Source organism: Trachemys scripta, chromosome 10 (genome assembly GCF_013100865.1).
Source record: "Trachemys scripta elegans isolate TJP31775 chromosome 10, CAS_Tse_1.0, whole genome shotgun sequence".
Lineage (NCBI taxonomy): Eukaryota > Metazoa > Chordata > Testudines > Emydidae > Trachemys > Trachemys scripta.
Genome location: NC_048307.1, coordinates 39,755,733 through 39,773,956, shown reverse-complemented (window position 1 = coordinate 39,773,956; position 18,224 = coordinate 39,755,733). Strand labels below are relative to the sequence as shown.

The following is an 18,224-nucleotide window of genomic DNA, read 5'->3' as shown; positions in this document are numbered from 1 at the left end:
AGCAATGCCCCTCTGCTATGTACATTGGCCAAACTGGACAGTCACTACGCAAGAGGATAAATGGACACAAGTCATATCAGGAATGGCAATATACAAAAACCTGTAGGAGAACACTTCAACCTCCCTGGCCACACAATAGCAGATGTAAAGGTAGCCATCTTACAGCAAAAAAACTTCAGGACCAGACTCCAAAGAGAAACTGCTGAGCTCCAGTTCATTTGCAAATTTGACACCATCAGATCAGGATTAAACAAAGACTGTGAATGGCTATCCAACTACAGAAGCAGTTTCTCCTCCCTTGGTGTTCACACTCAACTGCTAGCAGAGCACCTCACCCTCCCTGATTGAACTAACCTCATTATCTCCATACTGATTTATACCTGCCTCTGGAGATTTCCATTACTTGCATCTGAAGAAGTGAGGTTCTTACCCACAAAAGCTTATGCTCCCAATACTTCTGTTAGTCTCAAAGGTGCCACAGGACCCTCTATTGCTTTTTACAGATTCAGACTAACACAGCTACCCCTCTGATACTTGAAAGCTCAGAGGTGTTGCAAGCACTTGGGGGGATAGGGTTAGAATTCAAAACTACCTTGAAAAATTAGAGAACGGTCCTGAAATCAACAGGATGAAATTCAATAAAAACAAGTGCTAAGTACTTCACTTAGGAAGGAAAAATCAAATGCACAGCTACAAAATGGGGAATAACTAGCTAGACAGTCATATTGCTGAAGAGGGTCTGGAAGTTATACAGGATCACAAATTGAATATTAGTCAACAGTGTGATGCAGTTGTGAAAAGTCTAACATCATTCTGAGGTGGACAAACAGGAGTGTCATGTGGAAGGCATGAGAGGTAATTGCCCTGCCCTACTCAGCACCTCAGCTGGAGCACTGTGTCCTGTCTGGGCACCATACTTTTAAGATTTGGCAAATTGGAGAGAGTCCAGAGCAGAGCAACTAAAATGATCACAGGTTTAGCAAACCTGCCCTATGCAGAAAGGTAAAAAAACCTGGGCATGAGAAAAGAAGATAGAGGGGGTGGGAGGGACTGATAACAGTTTTCATAGAATCATAGAAGATTAGGGTTGGAAGAGACCTCGGGAGGTCATCTAGTCCAATCTCCTGCTCAAAGCAGGACCTTTCAGATAGGTTAAGAGCTGTTATAAAGAGGATGATGATCAATTGTTCTCCATGTCCTCGGAAGATAGGACAGTAAGTAATGGGCTTAATCTGCAGCAAGGGAGATTTAGGTTAGACATAAGGGAAGACTTTTAGCTATAAGGGGAGTTAAGTTCTGGAACAGGCTCCCAAGGGACAGAGTGACCAGTGAAAAATCAGGACAGGGGATGGGGGTGGGGTAAATAGGCGCCTATACAAGAAAAAGACCCAAATATCAGACCATCCCTATAAAATTGGGACATCTGGTCACCCTACCAAGGGAGGTTGTGGAATCCCCATCATTGGAGGTTTTTAAGCACAGGCTGGACAAACCCCTGTCAGGGATGGTCTAGGTTTACTTGATCTCAGTGCAAGGGGTTGAATTTAATGACCTCTCAAGGTCCATTCCAGCCCCACATTTCTATGATTCTAGAATACCATCTTCATATTAATAAATAAGAGCCTAAGGATGAATGGCTGAATGGAGAACCATGCTAGTCTCTGGGGGAGCAGCCAGTTGAGATGACTATAAGGAGATGATCATGATCTATGGGAAGAGGGAAAGGAAGGATGGACCCAACCCACAGCAAACCCCTTTAGCCGGTCCTCAGCCAGTGTCCTATCCTCTTATTGCTGCCCTGAGACTCCATTCTGATGCCCTCTTTGGATTGCATCGGGGGCAGGGGTAGCTGGTGCAGTTCACACCACTAGATGGCGACGCAGATGCAGACATGACAAAGCCCTGGCTGGGATGATTTAGTTGGGGTTGGTCCTGCTTTGAGACCTCTTGAGGTCTCTTCCAACCTTAATCTTCTATGATTCTACGCTTTGTAGGTAACAGAGGATGAGCATATGGTTGTGCTGAGGCAGAGGCTGGGCTTCCAGCACTGACCTTTAGACTGAGGTGCATGTGTGAGTATTCTGAAGCTTTTCCACACTTCTATTCCTTTTGTTTCCCCCAAAAGGCCCAATCCTGCTAGAATTTGAGTCCCCTCAATGCCCCTTGAGTCAAGGATGCTCAGTGTATTGCAGGGAGTGCTCAGCACTTTGCAGGATTGAGCCCTTCAGTCACAATTGTCCTCCTGTCCTACACATGATGCATCAATTACACCATATAATTGACTGATCTTTGACTCACTTTTCCCATTGAAGTCAATGGGCCAGATCCTTAGCTGGTGTAAATTGTCAAAGCTCTGTGGAGATCTAGCATCAGCTGAGAACCTGCCCCACTGAGTTACACCACTGTAAAAGTGAGAGGAAAATCACAGCCCAGACCCCCAATCTTCTCTTCATGCTCATGTTCAAATGGGGCTAAGCACAGACCCCCCCCACAGTGCATGGGGAGGAAGAGAACTGGAAAGACAAGAGATGAGGGAGAGTGAGCAACTGAGCTGAACTGCCATGGATGTGACATCAGAGCTTTGTCACATGTACTGGGGGCAGGGGAGGGACCAGGCTATCACCCCTGCTGTCCCAGGCACCTATGAACAATCCAGCTGTTTTATAGGGGAAGGGCAGCTGAGCCAGCTGTTCTATAGGGGAAGGGCAGGGTACCGTACAGCGGTTTCTCAGATACTTAAAGCTCTTTCCCAGTGTGTTTTGCCAATACTATCGCCATAGGAGCTAGAGCAGTATAGCTGTATCCACCTCATATTGTTATTTTCAGAACTACGTGGCTGAAACATACAGAGTGCAATAAAGATATCTCTAAAATGACCCTCCCCTCTGGCTGTGGCTCAGTGGGTGAGGGTGAGAGCGCAAAGGACAGCACACCCTCAGCTGGTGGATATGAGAGCAGGATCCTCTTGGTGGCAGTAAAGCTGACTGAAATCCTGACACTTCCATGAATCACCAGCTGCAGGCTACAGTTAAGGTGTGTGGTGGGGTGGATCTGACACCCCTTGGAGAGGTCCCATGGGAAGATACCCAGCCATGGCTTATGAAATAAACGGGGAATTCTCGATTCAGATGTGATGGCTGAGGCTGAAGGGAAGTAACCTGAGCCATCTCCTCTCGCTCACTATGCAACAGAGGGGGCAGGTAGAAGGGGAAAACATCGCACCCGGGGCTCCATGGGGAGGGCAATCATCAGCTCCACCCCCATTTGCCTTCTGGGTTTGAGGGGCCATGGGCATGCAAGGAGGAGGGGTGGCTCTGCACAGCCTACTAACCCAGCAGGACAATCCCTGCCAGGAGAGAATGCTGACCTCTCCCCCTTTGCGTGTGCCACCAGAGACACATGAAAACAAGCTGGGGCCCTAGGCCCCCTGGGACTCCACCCCCACTTGGAGTGATGGCTCCCCCGACTCCCCTCAGGAGAGCCAGGGCAGCAAAAGGGGTCCCTTCACTGCCATGCCCCAGAAGCTGTTAACACCCTAAAGAGTTGCATAGAGCAGTTTACCTCTCCCAGCTACCTGCAGACTCAGACAGACGGTGCTGCATTGGTTACAAGCTGGTCATGGGCCCAAGCACAAGGACTATAACTTTCATTTAAAAAAAGAAAAGGAAGTTGTAATTCCCAAGTAGTCACATGCCTCTAGGTGCTGGGGGCCCAGGCCAAGGGCGAGAGGGGCTATTCCTTGGTAAAGCTAAGGGATGGGTGGGCCCAGATGTTGCCTACAAAGAAGCACAGAGGAGCTAGCCTTTCATCTGGCACTCCACAAGCCTATACACTTCCCCTACTATCTCACAGCAAAACATGACAGCACATGCTGGGCATTCCCTCAGTTCTGAGCTAGAGATGGCTGGAAAGTGTCACACTGAGAGGTAGATGCTGGCTGCTCACACTGTGGGCAATTTGTTACTTGCTAGATGAAACCCCAATATTGTACCAGCAACTGCTAATGTGCCAGGATCGACCTGAGCATATCCCCACCGCAGGGCTAGCAAACAGCTTAGAATGCCAACTAGGACATAGCCTGGGCCAAGCAGGGCCCAATGCATGATCAGAGCCAAATACTTTGTGAGGGCAACTAGGTGTAATATGGCCTTTTGACCTGCATTCATCTCAAGGGTGTAATGCAGCATGGCAGCTAAGTTAGAGCGGCGCAAAACTCAAATTTCCATTGCAGGGAAAATATTGAGTTTGAAGTTTGTTTTCATTTCAAAGTTACAGTGAAAAAGATTTTCAAGATTTCCTGCAAAATGCAAATTCTGAAGAGTTTTGGTTTTAGAAAAATTTGATTTGTGATTTTGAAATTTCATTTAGAAATTTATGTTCATATTATTTCAAGAGCATATCAGTAGTACAGCGTATATACTACTACTGGTATGTCAGGAAATAATATTAAACTATAAAAATGAGAAACCCATTTTAGTTTAAGATTCCAAGCTCTTTTGAAATTTTCAACAACGTTTTCCAAAATGAACCTTTTCATTTCAAAATATTTTTCCCTTGCAATTTTTTTTGCCAAAAACAAAACAGTTTTTTCACACAAAAAATACTTGTTTTAGTCAAAACAGCTTTTTGCCAATGAAATACTGTTTAGACTAAAACCAGCTCTATGCTGAACACCTACTTCAAGGAAACCACATATATTCCGACGCTGTAGCTGGAAAATAATGTGCAAACATAGTGACTACAGTTTACGTAGGACCTGATCAAAAAACAAATTGGGGGGATACAAGCAATTCTTTTGCAGCTTTTTTGGCGGTTATCAACATCTTACCATATGGCTCTGCCTGCATCATAGATGTGTTCGTTTAAAGCAAGAGGAAATAGGGAAGACATTAATTTCAAGCTCCATCAGAAATATGAGGGGAAATATCAGTATCTAGCAAACTTAAAAATAAAAATAGCAGCTCTTGTTTTCTGCAGGACTGTCTCGGTGTGTGACTCACCACTGCCACTGTGTCCCTCACAGGACCCGGTGCCCCTTGTCTTTGGGGTGCTGCCCCCTGGCAATACCCCTGCAGTCTCAGGGTCTCCCTACCCAGGGGAACCCCCAACCCTCTATCCCCACCTTGCCTCAGTCATGGGCTACTGCCAGTCACCATCTAGCCCCCACTCACTGGGGCAGACTGTAGTGTAAAAGCCACTCATCATAGGCAAGGGGGGTTGGACCTGTTGCCTCTGCCTATCCGTGAGCTGCCCCCTGCAACCTCAGTACCTAATTGGCCTTCCACTAGGCTGCAGCCTGGGGGGTTTCCAGGCCAGAGCTCCCCACCTCCCTTGGCCTTCCCCCAGCCCTGCTCCACTCCAGGTCCCACATTCTCAAAGCTAGAGAAAGTCTGTCTCTGGCTTCTGGCCCCAGCCCTCTTATAAGGGCCAGCTGGGCCCTCATTAAGCCAGCCTTGGCCTGATTGGGGCATGGCCCCCAGCTGAGGCTGCTTTCCCCAATCAGCCCCACTTTTCCCTCCCTGCCACAGCCCTCTCCCTGGGCTGTTTTAAGGCAGGAGCAGGTGCCACAATGGATCAGGCTCCAGAAGAACCATGGGGCTGTCTCCCTCCTATGAAAACCCAGAAGAACAATCTCTGCCTTTGGAGGAAAAGGACAGAATAACAATAGAATTAAAAAAAACCCTCCTTGCTCAGAGTAACTCTTTGAATTACACCTCATGGGTTGTACTGATAGATGACAGCATGGTCCATTTCCATCGCATGCCCCTCACAGTGGGGCCGGATTTTCAAACTTGGCCTCCATGTGTAGGCAGATTTTTGCATCCACAATCCCCCCCCAATACATAGAAACAAGGTTCTAGGTATAGGTACTACAGTCTAAGTATCCCACTATACCTGGAAAGTGAGGGAGATGTTACAAGACAGCACTTGTACAACAGTGCCCCAAAGAATGGAGGTCAAGCTGGGAGTTCTGCTTCCTATAGTCACCCATTCTCCATTCTGTCCCAGGCTGATGACACTTGAAAAGCACACAGTTTAAGGAGCACTATTAGTGCAAGGGTGTTGACACCTGAATACCTGCTGGCTTGGATCTTTCATTAACCTGACCAGCTCCTTCCCCAAAAGAGGGTTGCACAGCTCTTCACAAATGCTGGCTAATTAAGATTCCCAACAACCTCAAGGCTAGGTCTGGGTGGAAATTTTCCATCAAAATAGAAATTGGGGTCTGACTATATGAAATTGGTCATTGAAAGTGACTGCTTTGGGTTTTTTTTTTTGTTTGTTTTTTTTTTTAATTTCCATCAAAAAACCCAAAGCACCCAAGCAAACAAAAAAACCTGCCACAATATATTTTGCTTTGGACGTGCTACTGCAGTGCCTTATGGGAGCTGTAGTTCAGGTGCTTCAGTCTTCTCACAAAAAATAAAATGTGATTGGACAACTTGCAAAGTTACCATAGACAATAAAGGGGAAGGGAGGCAGATCACGATAAGTAAAAAATGCGTCAGAGATCTTCTGACCAATTCGAATGAATTAAAATCAGCGGGACTGGATGTTATTCACCCCAGGGGGCTGAAGGAATTATCTGAAGAAATCTCAGAGCTTCTGGCAATAATATTTGCAAACTCATGGATGACAGGAGAGGTCCCAGAACACTGGAGAAAGCTAACACAGTGCCCATCTTTAAAAGGGGGAGAAAGGAGGAGCCGGGGAACGAATTATAGACCAGTCAGCCTGACATCTGGACCTGGGAAGCTACTAGAGCAATGTATAAAACATCCCATTTGCGAATACCTGGAGGATGAAGGGGTGATCACTACCAGCCAGCATGGATTTACTAAGGGCTGGTCTACACTGGCAACACTAAAGCGCTCTAAAAAAACCAAACCAAAACAAAAAAACACATCTCCATGAGGGGCGCAGCTCCCAGCACTGGTGCATTGTCTACACTGGTGCTTTACAGCGCTGAAACTTGCTGCGCTCAGGGGGGTGTTTTTTCACACCCCTGAGCGAGAAAGTTGCAGCGCTATAAATTGCCAGTGTAGACAAGCCCTAAGAACAAATCGTGCCAAACCAGCTTGATTTCCTTCTTTGGCAGGGTAACTGGTTTGGTGGATGGGGGAATGCAGTGGACATCATATACCTGGACTTCAGCAAGGCTTTTGACACAGTCCCACGTGGCATTCTGATAAGTAAGCTGGAGAATGTGGACTTGATAGAACTACCATTAAGTGGATACATAATTGGTTAAACAACTGGAAATTGTCAGGAAGGAGTTAAAATTCAGCCAGCAGAAAAGACAGAAATTGCTGAGAAGCAAGGACATAGTTTCTGTCAATACCTGATAACTTAGCTTACCTTATATGGTCAATGCCCACCCAGTAACTCAGTTCTTAGAACAATGCTTCCCCCCCCACCGCCTCCTTCCCCCACAAGGTGGTCATAGATGTTTGATGCAATTAGGATAACCTCTATATGTACATACTGTTCTTATTTTTAATCTTTGTTCAGGGTTCTTTCTCAACTTGTAACAGTGTCTGTCTCTGTATGTACAGATAAATGCAAATGAATTGATAAGAGAATGTATATAACTGGCCATGGTGGCACCATATTTTTGAAGCTGCTTGTCTGTCTTCCCGGTACCATAAATAAACCCCCTTCAGTATTGTCTGTGCTTGCCTGATTCTTGGGGAAAAGAATCTTTTTGCCTAACAGTTTTGGCGCTACAAGCAGGGTGTGATCAGGAATCCTTGGAGAGTTTCTCACAACCAGGGATAGAGGTGAGTATCTTTTTACTTACCACCTCTAGCGCACACCTTGGTTTGGGACTCTCCGAAGCACCCTTCCACACCCCTTTTTTAATACGAACCACATATAGGACACACAGGCAAGAGAACTGAATGGGACTGTGTTTATTCAGTGATTGTTGGGGTGCCGGGATCGCTGGAGGCGAAGGCTGCACTGCCAGGTACGGAGCACCAGAGTGTGTGCTGCAGTAAACGGAGTACAAGGGTGTGCTCGGTCAGTCTCCCCCGAAGCGCCGCTTAAGTGGGTTTCAGGAAGCTGAGATACGTCTTATGAATTGCCCCAGAATGCGTCAAAGATACTCTCCACGGGGGGGACGGGACTTGTTGGCGTGCCCCAAGGTGCACCAATGATACCCTCTACAGGAGGGAGACTCATTGACTGGCCCCAGGGAACATCAGTGATCCCCTCCATGGGAGGGAGACTCATTGATTTTATGAAAGGGAAACATGAGAAGGTTCAAAAGATAATGGCAAAAGATGGATGGAATGAAGGACATGATCATTCCCCTCTATTCGGCATTGGTGAGGCCTCATGTGGAGTACTGTGTCCAGTTTTGGGCCCCACACTACAAGAAGGATGTGGAAAAAAATGGAAAGAGTCCAGCGGAGGGCAACAAAAATGATTAGGGGGCTGGAGCACATGACTTATGAGGAGAGGCTGAGGGAGAGGGGATTGTTTAATCTGCAAAAGAGAAGAATGAGGGAGGATTTGATAGCTTCTTTCAACTACCTGAAAGGGGGTTCCAAAGAGGATGGATCTAGACTGTTCTCAGTGCTGGCAGATGACAGAACGAGTAGTAATGGTCTCAAGTTGCAGTGGGGGAGATTTAGGTTGGATATTAGGAAAAAACTTTTTCACTAGAAGGGTGGTGAAGCACTGGAATGGGTTACCTAGGGAGGTGGTGGAATCTCCTTCCTTAGAGGTTTTTATGGTCAGGCTTGACAAAGCCCTGGCTGGGATGATTTAGTTGGGGATTGGTCCTGCTTTGAGCAGGGGGTTGGACTAGATGACCTCCTGAGGTCCCTTCCAACCCTGATATTCTATGATTCTAAGATATGAATACGATGGATAGCATGTTGTGGTGGTCTGGTCAGATGAAAGGAAGTTTAGAGAAAGGAATTGTAATAATGTATTTCGAATATGTAAGAAAATAACAAGAGTTGGAAACACTCCAAAAGGCTCTTACATCAGAGCTGAATCAAAAGGCAGATTGCAGCCACAAGCTGAGTGAGCTTGAAGCAGAAAACAAGGCTCTAAAAGCAAAAATAAAATAAAAAAAACTTCTCTGCACGTCGTATTGTTGCTAGCATACAACAGAAGGGTAATTTTACTAATCCTGACTCAAGCAGCAATACTGATAAAGACCAAAATTAAATTAATTGGAAACACCTTGAGAAACAAATTCAAAATTGGAACCTGGCCCACTTTGGGGAAGATCAAGATAATTGGCTCCCTCCTCCTCCTCTTCTCTCCCCTTTTAACCCAAAATTAAGTGCCAGTGCTCCCTTGGACCCTCTCCAAGTGACCTCTCGGTGGTCAGAGACAGGTGAAAACAGAGTGGCGCATAATACTTATAAGTACTCTCCTCTCAGCACTGAGAAAATGAGGGGCTTACTAAAAGATCTCCCTGATTTAAAGCCCAAAGACCCAAATTTGATATTCTGGAAAAAAATAAACCAGATGGTTACCACTTACACATTACATCCCAGGGATCTTTATATCTTAACAAAAGCTAAATGCCCCGATCTATCATGGAATGGGCCAAGATCCCTACAGAAGGGCACCGAAATGGCGTTTGGGCCTCGGTTAAATTTGAATCTGAAAACGATATGATCCTTACCTGCACTGAGTTTAAGGAAGCCGTCCAAGAAGTCTTGAGAAACGGAGCTGGTAACTGGGGACTGATCGTGGGCAGCGTACAAGGCAAGAACGAGCCTGCCTTTCAGTATATTGTGAGAGAAAGTGGGAGATGTATTCCAGCAATATAGGCATTGCAGACGTAAAGAAAATGGATCAGGCATTTTTAAAGATGTTAAAGGAAGGTTTTAACTCCCACCTGCAAACAGCCCTTAATTTGGGAGTGAAGCCAGGCTCTGATTATGAATCCATCTGTATGTGGGCCTCTGAATGCGAAGCCAGACAAACCAAAGAAATAAGGAGCAAGGCTACTCGCATTGCTGTGTGTGATGGTACCTCCCATAAGGCTTTATGGGAATATGACATAACTGGAACATGTTTGTGCTGCCTATGCCATGTAACATATCTCTGTAAAAGTTATAGTCTACTATATCTATTCATCCTATTTGTACACATATATCATTTTGTACTTGAGGTTAAGAATATTGTCTGTATACTTGCTTGATTTCTAAGTAAGCTTTGTGAGGCATTTGGTCAGCTTCTTTAGGAAGGAATTCACAAGGTTAAGTACCTGATCAGGAAGCACTTGGGGAACAATGCATCTTGGAATGCTCCAATCCACATAAGAAGTCTTCCTGGAGACATACAAGATACCATGTGGATAATGGTTTCTGCCTGTAAAGACTGTGAGTCATGCACAGACATGTGACTTGCCCAGGTGACTCCAGAACTCCATCTCAGACTGGATTTGTATAGGAGTGAGGAAGGGGGTCTCCACCCACAAGACAAAGTCTATTTAAACCCAAGAGAGACCCCTTCATTTTGTCTTCAACTGGCTAAAGAAGGAGCCTCTCCACCCCCCAGAAAGAACAGGAGTACTTGTGGCACCTTAGAGATTAACAAATTTATTAGAGCATAAGCTTTCGTGGGCTACAGCCCACTTCTTCGGATGCATATCCACCCCCCAGGATACTTGAAGGAAACTGGAACAAAGGACAGTAACTACAGGGGGTGTGAGTGATTGCTGGACAGATTAGTCTGTAAAAGGGAGCATTCTGGAACTGGTGATGATCTTATCTGTATTCAGTTTGATTGGACATAGATTTGCGCATTTTATTTTATTTGGTGACTTACTTTGTTGTCTGTTACTACTTGGAACCACTTAAATCCTACTTTCTGTATTTAATAATTAATAAGGAAAAAGTGATTTTAACTCAGTGTATTAATACCTGGGGGAGCACACAACTGTGCATCTCTATCAGTGTTAGAGAGGGCGAACAATTTATGAGTTTACCCTGCATAAGCTTTATACAGGGTGTGATGGGGTTGGGACTCACCCCCTAGTGCCTCCTACTGGTTGTCTTGGGAATTAGCTCTGTCCAGTGGAGCAGCCCCTCCTGGTGGTGTCCTGTCCGTTGTCTCGCCCTCGGTTGGCATGTGGACCCATTTTGCTCTCTGGCTTGTAGTATCTTCTTCTGGACCACTGCCCTCTAGCAGTGTCTCTTAGTCCATCCACACCCCCTTCGGGGGGGGGGGGATTAAACAGGAGTCTTTACACCGGCCTCAGCGGCCTGCCATAGCCCCCACATCTAGCCCCTCTTACGTCAGGGGCAGGTTGCAGCTTGACTCGGCCACTGCTCCACGGCCCGGTGCAGCGCAAGGGGGAAAGAGGGGACCCAGGCCTGCCCGCTACTCTGAGTCCTGACCCAGGGACCCTCTAATGACAGCTTCTCAGCCCTCCTTCTCTCCCCTTGCCTTCAGTCTTCCCTGGGTCACTTCTCCTCTGACCCCATTGCACCCTCTAGGCCCTTCTACTCAGGGCCAGCAGTCTGGCAGGTATCAGGCTGAAGCTTCCCTGAGCCTGCCCAGCACTGTGCTATCCTGGGTGCATGGTCTCCTGCTCAGGAAACAGACCTTCCTCCCTGAAGGCCTGGGACACATTGACTCTCCTCTCGCAGAGCAGCCTTTTTATAGGGCTGAGCCTGGCCCTGATTGGCTGTCTCCAATCCAGGCCCTGATTGGCTCCCAATAAGCCCTTCTCTTATTGGCTGCCAGGCTGCACAGGTGCACTGGCCTGCTGCAGCCCCCTCTAGCATGGGGGTGGGGCAGATACCCCACCACACAGGGTAAAACGAATTTAGTTGGGTTTAGACTCCACTGGGAGTTGGGCATCCGAGTGCTAAAGACAAGCACTCTTCTGTGAGCTGTTTTCAGGTAAACCTGCAGCTCTGGGGCAAGTAATTCAGACCCTGGGTCTTTGTTGGAGCAGACGGGAGTGTCTGGCTCAGCAAGACAGGGTGCTGGAATCCTGAGCTGGCAGGGAAAACAGGAGCAGAGGTAGTCTTGGCACATCAAGTGGCAGCTCCCAAGGGGGTTTCTGTGATCCAACCCATCACACTGTGATAATAACAAAAGATAATGTAGCCTGCTATAACTGTGGGTGTCTCGGGCATACCCAAAAAACTACAAACGCAAAAACCCAAAAGCCTAGTCAGGGACAAAATCATGGCCAGTTAAATCCCTGCAGTACTTCACTGCCTTTTCAACCAGCTCCTGGTCCTGCCCCCACTACCCCCCCTACCTCCCAGAGTTTTGTGTGTGGAGAGACCGGACATTGGGCAGCCGGGTGTACAAGCCGAATAACCCTGGGTAACCAACAACAGCCCCACCCACTGTCTCAACCGACTGCCAACCCTTACTCACACCTGAGTAAAGAGGAAATGGCCAGGCTTTTAAATTCCATGGCCTGCTAGGATCCAGCGGCCCCCCTCCCCTCTTACCTGTCAGTACTACTGATGCAGATATAAATCCCTTGAGACCACACTTACAAGCATGGATAAGGGGCTGGCCATGCACAATTCTCGTGGACACAGAAGCATCTTTTTCCATTACTGACCTCCCCCTCCCCGCTACTAAACAGTATATTTCTATTTCAGGGGTAGGAGGTGCACAACTCACAGCTTATAAAAGCTATCCTGTTCTTGTAGAATCTAATCTATTATTTTGGACCCAATCCTTTTATGTAGCTCCAAATGCAGAGGGGACTATTCTGGGCATGGACGTCCTCTGTGACCTTGCAGCAATTCTTAACCTTGTTCAAAGTACAGTTACTGATAAACTTATGCGTACTCATACCATCCCCCTCCGCAATGATACATTTCTCTCTTCTGTTGCACTGCCAAATCTGCGGCTCTTACTTAGGATACATCTAATCCTTTTTCAAGAATTATGTTCCAGGTTCCCTTCAGTTTGGGCAGAAAATAAGCTGTCTTGCAGTTCGATGCCTGGTCATCATTGCCCACCCATCCAAGTTACCAGTCAATTTCCTCCACCTACCAAGCAATACCCCCCTCAAATCTGAGGCCACGGACACGGGAGGTAATATTATTTACTCTTTACTTCAGCAAGGCATACTGGTTTCTTGTAGAAGTGCACCCTCTTAAGCCCAGGACCCTCCAGAGATCCCCCTCTGGGGCAGACGTACAGGAGGGAAATCAGGTATTGGCCCATACAAATACCTCTGTGAAAGTGCAAGGAATTCCAACATGGGTTCATAAAACCAGAATGAAAATGTATAAATAAATTCATTTTGTTTATATTGTATCCTTTTAGGTAACAAATGTGGCTCCCACGTTAATCCTCCTGGCAAACATACCTGATGCAGCCTCCTGGGATCTGCCCTTGGTACATGTTACACAAGATATCTGTTTCAAAGCTGGCCAGTATGAGCAACTCCCTACAGGAGGCAGCGGTGAATGGGTAAAGAAACCAGCCATTTGGCTTGCCCCCAGACTGGACCACCTGGGACCTATCGTGGTTACAGCTCGCCTTCAAAAACATCCAGGCTCCAAGGTCTCAATACACTACCACAGCAGTCTTCAGCTCCCTCCCTGCATCTCACTGGATCTGAATTGTAACTGGGTATTTAACTTCAAGGGATGTGAGTACATGCATGTAAAATGCCCCATTTCGGAATGCAAGATCACAAAATGTTGGGTCAAGCCCTTAGACATACCAACACCGGGTTATCTTATGCTCTGACTGCAATTGATGTAGCCAAAGAGGATTTTTAGAAAATCATTGAGAAAACCTCTGAAGCCATAGTCAACTTGGCCAACTCAATAGCTAAAGGTTGTGCTTGTGATATTCTGGCTCGTGATCTGTTTAACATTGCAAAAAAAAAAAAAATCAAACATGTTAGATGTATGCCTGGGTTTTCCCCCATCCCATACCCTTTCCTCCCCTGCCCTTGCCCACGCTGCAGGCATCTCTACACAACTAATAGTAGCCTCTCTACTTCCTTCAGACTCACTCTCCTCATTCAATTTCCTTCTTGTGTATCCTTCTGTTATTCCTACTCATGTGTTTCCTTCTTCTTTCCGTTTCAAGTCTATTGAATATGTGGCTAATAATATGGTGTACAAAGTAGGGCTGTCTGGATACCTGACACCATCCCCTGACAATGCTACACTGATGACAACCTCGGACTGTTGCACAGAACAGACAATTACGTCATGTGCTCCTGTTCTACCTTTTGCCCTCATCCTCTTCTGTTGTTGTGAATGTCCTTCCTCTTGCAGATGGTGAAGTTGCTGTACAAGTATCTGCTACCCAGTGGTGTTTCATCACCACTGCATCTTGTTACATGTACGGACCATTACAGTGCCAGGCAAACACTTCAATGTGCCTGCAGATTACTGACTCATTTACCCTAGGTGATGTGCACCTCCCCAGCCATGTGTTCACTAAAGTGACAGCGGCTCCTCGGTGGTATAACAACCTATACCTAGACAACAGACGGGTTCAACTGGCCAAGGAGCTACTACTCAAAGTGGTCCTGGCTGCTGCATCTGCATTTACCACCGTTCATAACCACGTCACCAAAGGTCGCATTCAAGTCCAGCTCTCCAATCAAACCATTACCCGACTGAAAGATCCTGTTCGTAATGTATATAACAGCCCCATCTCCTGGTGGACAATTGTCCAAACAACAGCTGCTGCTGCTTCTATATTTGTGATACTCTCTTGTCATGTGTAGGTACTTTAGACACATGCTTAAAAATCTTACTATGTTTCCTACCTTTACCCCCTTCCCCCAATTCCCCTCTCCCTCCTCCCTCCCCTGGGCAACCCTAAAACAGATCATGCATCAAAGTATTTAAAGTATTGACTTTATCTCACTTAAAAGTTCGATTTGTCAAAAGGAGGGGACTGTCAGGAAGAAGTTAAAATTCAGCCAGCAGAAAAGACAGAAACTGCTGAGAAGCAAGGACATAGTTTGTCAACACCTGATAACTTAGCTCAGCTTATATGGTCAATGCCAGCCCAGTAACTCAGCTCTTAGAACAATGCTAACCCGCCCTTCACAGCTCACTGGATGTCTGTAAGTACTCATCCCTATTTCCCCCCCCCCCCCCCCCCCACACACACACCCTGCCTTCTTCCCCTGCAAGGTAGTCATAGATATTTGATGCAATTAGGATGACCTCTATATGTATGTACTGTTCTTATTTTTATCTTTGTTCAGGGTTCTTTCTCAACTTGTAACAATGTCTGTCTCTGTACGTACAGATACATGCAAAGATGATCAGAGGGATGGAACACAAAACACAAGCCATATGAGCAAAGGCTGAAGGAAGTGGGTATGTTTAGTTTGGAAAAGAGATTAAAGAGGGATATGATAGCGGTCTTCAAATACTTAAAAGGCTCTCTTTTAACACAGAGGGCAGGACAAGAGGCAATGGGTTCAAACTACAGCATAGCAGATTTAGATTGAATCCCAGGAAAAACCTAACTGTAAGCACCGTAGGACAGTGGAACAGACTGCCTAGGGTCCTTTACTCGAGGTTTTCAAAAGGAGGCTGGGTAGCCATCGGTCCTGGATGGTTTAGACACAACAAATACTGCATCCTGGCAGGGCGTTAGACTAACCCTCTGATTTCTGAAGCAGTATATTTTGGTTTGCAGCCAAAAGTTTTCGGTATTGACATTCAGTGGAAAATTTAGATGAAAATAGTTGCCTTTCCCCGTTTTTATTGAAATTTTCAGCAAAAAATCCCAACCTATTTTCTGATGAGCTTCACTCAACATGGGGACCCTTTTTTTCAAAGGGAGAAACTGAGGCAAGGCTAGCCAACAAGTCAGCAGCAGAGCCAAAACTGGAACCAAGCTCTCCCAGCTGAGTGTCCCCTGCTCTGACCCACTACACTTGCTCCAGCCTATCGGAGGATAGGAAAGCAGTATATGGAGTTTATACCAAGGCCAATCTGAGCTCCTTTTTGGTGGGGAGCAAGACTGCACTGATAACACATAAATAGACCATATACAGCCACACAGTTTGCTCCTCGTGCTCTTGATGGATAACAGCCTTTAGCTCCCCTCCAAAGTCCTGCAAAGAGTCCTGCAAAGAGAGGGCAGCATCTCAGCACAAAAGGACAGAAGGGGAAAGCCTGGAGCAGAGAACGAGCCTGAAACCTGACCAACCAGAAGGGAAGAAAATGCAGCCTGCACAATGGCATTCTTAGGGCTGCAGCTGGTCTCCCACTCAGATGTAAAGGGCCAGCTACCAGCTAAGAGTATGCTGGGAAAGGCCCTTCTAAAAGGGTGAACCCAACTCGGAAAGTGTATTGGTAACAAGGCAGCAGGTTTGGTTACGGCTCACGAAAGGAGCAAAATTTCCATCGCTGTAATGGGTGGGATGTGGATGCAGGATACCCTGAGATTGTCACACCTAAGTTCTGGTGCTTAAGACATTCACGTCCTGCTGTTGGGCTCTGCTTTTGGTTTGTACAATAATTTGGATTCCTTTGGTCATCACTTGCTGCATGCCATGTCCCACCAAATTTTATTCTTCACCACTTTCTATAATTGCATCTCCCCCTTCCATTCACTCAGCACACCACATTGTTGCTATATAGCCAGCCACTAGAGGGTGCCAATCAAACCCATACAACTCCGTCCCAGCCTATTTCAAAACAGACCTAAACACTCAGACTACATCAGAAATGTCTATTTTAGCAAATACTTTTTTTGGTCTTTCCATATATAACTTGTAAAAGCTGCAGAAATATTTGGGGATTGAGTGAATATTTCAGGGCACTCCTATCTGCATAGTCTAGAAACAGCTATTGTAGAAGGCCATTCCTAGAGAGGTTATCTATGGCCATCCAACATCTTGACAGATGTAAGGAAACACCACAAAGTCAGTCAGTCAATGGTGCTTGACAGTGGTGTGGGAGAAGAGCCCAATGAATAAGCAACAGATCTTCCCCCAGTGGCTACACTGCTCTACAGCCAAAATGCTTCTGAAATAAATGTAGTCAAACTTTACTAATTCTGGGTCACTGAGAATGAAAATGATGCTTAAAATTGTTGATTGGCTCTAGTTTTTAAGATATGCTATTGGGTCAGTATATACAACCCTTGTCTTGGGAATGGCGGAGGATAAGTGAGTTATAAAGGGAAGGGATCTCAATTTAAACCAGAAATGACTAAAATATATCTTTGACTGGATCTATGAATAAATCTATGACTGGGTTTGGACAGTACTTGCTTTTTAGGCAAAATAATGAATGATGCAATCTGAAGCTGGTATTGCGTCATACATGATATGAATTGCATCATGTTATTCCTAGAAGTCATGGATGTTGCAATCATAACGAAGCTTACATCACTCTGCTGAACAAATTGCCCTATATCCGCTCTAGAAATCATACAGTGTCGTGCTCTTATTTGTCAGTGTTTGATTTTGCAAAGGGACACATTTCTGTTTAGCCAAAGTGAGCAGAGATGCCTCGTACTTGTGTGAACAGTGCAGATAACTTCTGCTATGTTTGTGGTGAGGTGACTTTTGCATCACAAAAGCGCAGTATAACCACTATGGTTAAGAAAGCCTATCACCTTTATTTTGGCTGCAAAAATTGGAGATCAGGACAAGAGGTGGGCCCCACACATATGCTGCAACACTTGTGCAACAAATCTTTGCCAGTGGTTGAACAGGAAAAGGAAATCTATCCCTTTTGCAGTGCCAATGATTTGGAGAGAGCCAACAGATCATACCAGCAATTGTTACTTCTGCATGGTGCCTCCAGTTGGGAAAGGTGTGTCAAAGAAGAAAAAGTGGACTGTGCATTATCCAAACATTCCATCAGCTATACGCCCAGTACCCCACGGAGAAGGACTGCCGGTTCCTGATGCACCAGAATCATTCTCACTTGAGTCAGACAAAGAAGAGGATGAAACTTCTGGTCCTGAACCATCAATGTCACAGGACTCACATTTTCTCCCATCCTCCTCCTCTGAACCACACCTCATAACACAAGGTGAACTGAATGACCTTGTCAGGGATTTGGAACTACCCAAGAGTAAGGCAGAGCTGTTGGACTCCAGACTACAGCAGTGGAATCTCCTGGCAGGTGATGTTAGGGTTTCCATGTTCCATGACCGTCAAAAGGATCTTGTCCCATTCTTCTTCATGGAAGGTGATCTTGTAGCCTGCAACAACATCAATGGTGTGATGGCAGCCCTCAACATCGTTCACGATCCAGATGAGTGGAGAC

At 46.1% G+C, this 18,224-nt stretch overlaps 1 protein-coding gene across 1 annotated transcript in view; it reads left to right on the top strand.

The window, feature by feature from the left end:
• ISLR (immunoglobulin superfamily containing leucine rich repeat) overlaps positions 1 to 13,533 on the top strand; it is a 19,522-nt gene extending 5,989 nt beyond the window's left edge. The window contains exon 2 of the transcript XR_004647510.1: positions 13,279 to 13,533. The gene's annotated coding sequence lies outside the window, so the exon portion shown is untranslated. The remainder of the gene's footprint in view (positions 1 to 13,278) is intronic.
• Positions 13,534 to 18,224: the final 4,691 nt, after the last annotated feature.